The sequence below is a fragment of the Coturnix japonica genome, chromosome Z (genome assembly GCF_001577835.2).
Source record: "Coturnix japonica isolate 7356 chromosome Z, Coturnix japonica 2.1, whole genome shotgun sequence".
Taxonomy (NCBI): Eukaryota; Metazoa; Chordata; class Aves; order Galliformes; family Phasianidae; genus Coturnix; species Coturnix japonica.
Window position 1 is genome coordinate 59,439,429 of NC_029547.1, and position 6,863 is coordinate 59,446,291.

Here is a 6,863-nt window from a genome sequence, read left to right on the forward strand (position 1 = left end):
TTCTCAGTTTCTCCACCACTGCCGCAAAGTAAATCCCAACTGTGAGAAGACACAGAACAGGCCTAGGTCTGCCATTGTAGAAAAGTGAGGACAAACCCTCACATCTGATCAGTCCACACTTAGACTTGCTTTCCCATACAACCACTTTTCCATTTACAGTCAGGGTGGTTTCACCAGGAAGGAATCCTGGAATATTCAGTGAGTTTTTGGTGTCATTTTTCTTCTTCTATTTCTTCTTTTATTTTTTTCATTTTTGTAAATTTTTTTTTAGGTGAGTGCAGGGATATCAAGAGGAAAGTTCTGCAGAAACAGCAACTGCATCTGAGCCAATGGCCAGCTTCGCGTAAAGCATGTGTCATTCCTTCCCTCTACTATTCATATACAGTAATTCCCCAGCCACAGTGTTTTATTCTTCCACATCATCACGGGGGGAATGACTGCAGCAGATTTCAGCAATCCAGTAGCCAATGGGGCGACAGACAGTACTCAGGAAAATGTAAACTGAGAAGACAGACTAGCTCAGTAATTAAAAAAAAGCAAGCTGTGAGATATTTTACTGGAATCTGGACAAGAAAAATGTCTGTTCTGGCACCACTATAACCAAACAACAATAACAGGTTGTGACCCATGCTGCACTCAGGGAATTAGTCATATAGCCTTTGTGTTCAGCCTTCTCATAGGGGTATGAGGTAAAGCCACACCATGCTGGTTCACAGCCTTCTGTAGCTCATCATGTTATGAAATACTAATTGGCAGATGGATGGGGGAGAAACAAGAAAAGGAGTGAATACTTCGATTAGGCTGTTCCCATAGATCCCTCCTGTGCTCTGACGACTCTTCAGCCACACACCTGGGCTCTTCTCATGTATTTTATTCCTGCAGAGAGTGCACTCTATTGCTTATATGTCATGTTTCACTGAGGTGTGTGAGGGAGGGACCGGAACATTTGGAATTTTTGGCAGTAATTTTGCAACTTTTGGTATCTGAAGAGAGGAAAATACTTATTTTGGTTACTTTTGCTTTATCAAGAAAGACCTTGACCCATTTTTGCTGCTATGGACTGAAAACACGTACATCTGTTTCTTTCCACTGCTTAAATGAAAAACACTGATGACATACATACAGAGAGAAAGCACACTGAGTTTTTAAGGACTCTCTGGCAGCTTTACCATTTCCCTTCTCTATGCAAAAGATGTACGTTAGTAAATTAATATGGCTGGCACTTCCTCTTCCACACCTGGAAAATCAGTTGCTGGATCAGTTTTCATTAATCCTAAACCTAGATTATTTCTTCGCTGTGTACATACTTGCTTCTAAACTGCACTCGTTTTCCTACATAGCTAAAAACACAGCTTTGTACAGATTCTGTGTAAGCCACATACTACATTTAAATTTCTGCTCAGTTCCAGAGATTAGATGATGCTTAAGCAGAATACAGACCTTATCCAACCCCTCTGCAGTGAATTTCTGAGCTCACCTGCAGATGAAATTCCAAATTGCTGCTCCATTAAAACCATAATACAGACAAGATTATACGCAGGAAAGTATATGGTAGCAAATTTACTACAAGATGAAGATTTTTCAGTGTCTTTCCAGTGAATCATAGTCTTATCTTTGAGTTTCTCTCTCTTTGTGCACACACACACACACACACACACACACAACTTTGAGGAGTGTTAATCATTTAGCAGAGATGACTTATTTCACCCTCTCTGTTTTCTCTTTTCATGAAAATCAGAGCTATTGGAAGCTCCTGTAACGCCACATATTTTCCAGAGCCTACAGCTGCGGAATGTCAGGAGGTGTAAGCTTTCATGAAACAGGCCTCAGGAACACAACAGGAATGACGATTACAGCTCGGAAAATTATTTCCTTAATGTGGAAGCCCTGGAGACAGCTGGTCCCTTTTCACCTTTCACAGCTGGTGCCTTATTCTCTTCTTCTGGCACTACGTAGCTCAGGGAGGCAGAAATCTAATCAATTCTTATTTATTATAATTTATTATATTATAATTATTATAATACATTATTATTATATTATTATCATTATGCTACAATTTCTTATATTATAAATTCCTCTCTCAATAGGTCTGAAAGGCCAGCACTGAATACTTCACATTAGGATGCCTACAGGTAAGCTTTGCACTCACACTGACAAGGTGAGCATGCTGTTTTACTGAAGTAGGCATGATAGAAGTGGATGCCCCATCCCTGGAGGGGCCCAGGCTCAGACTGGATGGGGGAGTTGGGAAGCCTGACCGGGTTGGTGGCAACCAGCCCACAGCAGGGGTTTGGAGCTCGGTGGGCTTTGAAGTTCCCTCTAACCCAACCATTCCATGACTCCACAAGTTAATCCTGCACTGGAGAAACCATACTCTCAGCACAGTCCAAACTTCTGACACAGGGTGGACTGCAACACGTCCCTTAATTTATTCTATATTCAGCTTTACACTTTGTTTCGTAGAAACTGCAAGTGTGTGCTAAAAGAAAGGTATTCCACTTCCAGGGATCAGTCACATAAATAGATTCTCATCCACATAATCTGCACTCTCACACACGGTTGATTTTGACCTGACAAACCATAGAAAGTCTCAAATACTTTCACTCATTCATCGGACTCTCACAGAGGGCTGGATGAGGAGTGCATGTGGAGGATTTTTACATCAATATTCACTCTGATTTTACCTGTTATTCACACATAAAAATATTTCACTTTTGTGTGTGTGTGTGTGTGTGTGTTATACCAACATGGACTCTCCTACATGCATCTCAAAGAGTGGGCCAGCAGTAGTGCTCTTCGCACTTTGAATCTGCTTTACCACTGAAAGGATCTGGCACCTCACTTATCTCATGACTGTGAAATCTTTAAATTGTAAAATAAATAAGTGGGACCCAAGTGTGTGGTTTTTTGATGAGCAATCACAAAGATTATCTCTGAGATAACCCAACTGACCAGATAACATGGTTAGGGTAATCCCAAAGATAAGCAAGTAATGAAGGTCTTTGTTTTCCTCTTTCTTCTCCATCTCTCCTTTCTTCTTATTCAGTAGTTATCTCATCCAAAAATGAAGCTGTGATGCAGTACAAAGATTAAGCATATTTGGAAATCAAGATTTTAACTGTAAAATACACATTATTTCTTTGAACAATTCAATGCTAATTGCTGCACAGATGTAATTAGTGGGTGGTGTAGGATTTTTTCTGGAAGGACTAACAAGGAAGGACTCCTAAGAGAACTGAATGTGAGGGTTGTTAGAACTGCCATCTGTTTTTGTGCTGGCAGTTCTCTCATTTCTCTGTCAGATAGGGAGCTTCTGTGGACTTGCTCATTTAGCAGAGCGCCTCCATACAAGATGGATGATAAAGATCAGGGACTTCAACAAAGTTGAAAAGCTCATCTACTATGTGAGTATGAGACCTCATCTGTGACCAGTAAGAAGAACATCTTAAGGTCAAGGAAAGGATCCCATGAGTTTTTCAGTCAACTCTTAAAAAGGAAGATTTCCTTTAAAAACAATTACTGATACTTTTGGATCTGTAGGACACTACCAAGAACAAAAGCTAAGATGCAGTTTAGCAACAGATTAGGTACAAGGACTGCTCCAGAAGTAATGCCTCTTATATTATTATTTTGGCCCACAATGTCAGAGGCAGATCATCCCCAGAACATTCTCCTTCATGAAGCTTTCCAGACACAATGACCCAAGACTGCAATGTAGCTTAAGGCTGTTGTGAACAAAGTGCAGGACTTAGTGGTCCTGTTGAAGGGCCTTCCTACCCTCAAGCAGATCGACGCTTCTTCCCAGCTTGGTGTCATTTGCACTTTTAGTAAGGGCGCACTCAATGCCCTCATCCAGATCTTCAATGAAGACATTATGCAGGATGGGCCCCAGTACCAACCTCCAGGGAACACCACTCATGACTGGTCACCAGCTGGATTTAACTCTATTCATCACCACTCTCTGGGCCCAGCCCTCCAACCACATCCTTACCCAGCGAAGAGTGTGCGCTCCAAGCCATGGGCTGCCAGCTTCCCCAGGAGAACACCATGGAAAACAGTGTCAAATGCTTTGCTGAAGTCTAGGTAAACCATGTCAACAAATTTTAAATGAAGTAAAGTTGTACCACTGAATTCCTCCATGCAGGCAAAACTGCACTACTGACATTCACTGGCACTTACTGAATGTTAATGGAGAACAACCAGAGGATGTGAGCACACTGGTGTATTCCAATGGTAGCGATGTTTACAGTGGTCACCACCACTGGTGCAGATTGTTATGAATGTGGCATGCAGCTCTTGTTCATCACTGGTGAAAATGCAGAGCTAATGGTGGTGACTGTGTTGAAAAATAGTGTTTTGTAGCTGAAAATTTTCTCAAGTAGCGATACTGTGCTCTTTGTGTAGTTCCCATGGAAATAAATAACAGGCATTACATTCAGATACACGTATTTATACATATAACACACATACATATATCTTTACCTGTAAAAAACAGCTTTAAAGTCTTTCCATTCTCTTTTGAAATAATCATTTTAATTTTAAATTACCCTCCTGCCAATCAGTAGGTGTAATCCAGTTGTCACAGTGATGGTGCTGAATGAAAAAAGCCTGCAGTCTGGACAGAGCTCCTAATTCTCAAAAGGCCAAATAAATAATAAAATAAAATAAAATAAAATAAAATAAAATAAAATAAAATAAAATAAAATAAAATAAAATAAAATAAAATAAAATAAAATAAAATAAGGAAGGGAGTAATGGAGTGGGTTACAGTGGAAAACAAGCATTTTTTTTTCACATAAGAATAGAATGGGTGTTGAAGTTTATACCACTGGGCTCCATGCAACTGGATGCTCACAGATCTGATTGGGATGGGGATAGGAGAGCAGGAGCAGATGGTGCTGAGGGCTCTTGACTTGGATTTAAGAGAGAAAAATAATTAAATACATCCTAATAATGCTAGAAAACCTCTGAAACACATAATGAGGCAGACAGTAAAAACTCAGGATCAGTGTTTCATGCAAACGATTTACCTTTTTCTGGCTTATACATCAGTCAGTCACCAAATCACTAGTATGAATGGACTTGGTTAATATTCAGATATAATCAGAAACTGTATTGCAGCTTCCCTAAAATCTGTATCACTTTTATTGTACTATACTAATCAAACATAGTAGAACTAGTAGTGAGAAAACAGTGAGAAAATACTTCTACTGTTAGTAATAGCACAAATAATTTTTGGTGTTTTCTGCACTGTCTTACGTGATTAATAAGACTTTACATGTCAGTAAGAATTACATTTGAAAGTAACAAAAGGATTTTATCCTCATCTGAATGTAATTTAGATTTTCAATAAACTGCCTCACAAAGTGAACAAACATTCCTCCATCACTCCATTTTCTTTGCTTTTTCTTTTTCAACACATTTTACCTTTCTTGCTCTTCACAATGTCTTTTGCTCAGCTTTACTTTTCTCCCAGTTCTTCCCTTCTACTGCTGGCTGTCCTCTTTCCTCACATTCTCTCAGCCAAAACGTGTCCATGCACTCCTAACCTTTGCCCAGCACAGTTCTGGCTGTTGTGCTTCTAGATGCCAAGAAAAAAAATAAGCAACAAGTCCATGTTGCAGGCATGTGAAGTAGCTGGTATTCTAGTGTTTGGAAGTAGAACACAACAGAGGTGTAGTGACTTGTTGCACACAAAGAACAAGACAGACCTGTGAGTCCAGAGGTATCTCTTTTCTTGGCCTTAATTGTGCAGCATTATTAAAGACACTAAGTTTTGTAAAAAGAACTAAAATCATATGGATCTTTTGTGTGTGAAAACTGAAGTGTGCATCTAAATAGGAGCACTGCCATAATCTGTCTTAAAAGCGTGTTTACTTTGGACATATATACTAGGCTTGATCAGAACAGATTTAAGAGTGTCTGGAGTGAAGTACAAACAGAGAATGATATAATAGCTTGAAAACATTTAAGAAAATATAGCATTCAAAGCAGATCAGTGTAAACTAACAAAAGCTGGGAAAGCTCAGAAGTCATTCAGGCATGGATTTCATCCTGAATTGAAAGACAGCCAAAGGTTTCCTCTTGTTCCAATTTTTTTCTCTATTTCTTTCATGGTGGACTAACGTAAGAAGGCTGTGCCTTGCAAGTTAAACAATGGAACTTCCAACCAGTTTTAGCCGGTGTGTTGGTAATGTGTTAATGGTTAGATTAGAAAATCTTAGTGGTCTTTGCCAGCCATAATGATTCTAGTATTCTGTGATTCTATTTGAATCATGTTTGTCTACCTTGGTCCTGCCCTGATTTCAGAAAGGAGCTGTGTGAGAATATGGCATCTGTGTCGGACAGAAGCAAGTTCACTACTTGAGCAAGCCCACTCCATCTGTGGCCAAACACCCTCCTCCAGTGTCCCATCCTGCCATTGCTAGGCATTTCTGCAGGCAGCTGCCAGCTTTGCCAAGGTTGTATGCTGAAATCAGTATCCAAGTTAGCACATTGTTTCCCAGCCTTCCCCTTTTAATACTCTTTCCAAAACAGACAGTTGAACTGCAGAAGTCTTATTTCTTTTGGAAGCAAAGCTAAAAAAGAAGCTCTATGCAAAGACTGGTTTATAGGTGCATGACCACGATAGGAAAGGTTCACGCCAGCATTTGGGACAAAACAATTATCATTCAACCAGAATGAAGGTAATGGAATACTGTATGCACTGGACACTCTCATATATCTCTCATGGTGTAAATCCAGGCGGCTATGCTTACTTTAACGTAGCTTATTTACAATAAGTACTGATCCAGATTTTGGACTTTAGCAACAACTCTTTAATTTGTAAAATTTGCTGCATAATAATACTGAACAAAGTGCAT

At 39.7% G+C, this 6,863-nt stretch overlaps 1 long non-coding RNA gene across 1 annotated transcript; it reads left to right on the forward strand.

Moving 5' to 3' along the window:
• Positions 1 to 219: 219 nt before the first annotated feature.
• LOC107306584 lies at positions 220 to 5,041 on the forward strand. Its single transcript, XR_001552186.1, has 2 exons — positions 220 to 2,132; positions 3,303 to 5,041. It is a non-coding gene; the product is annotated as an uncharacterized LOC107306584 (long non-coding RNA).
• The last annotated feature ends 1,822 nt before the right edge of the window (positions 5,042 to 6,863 follow it).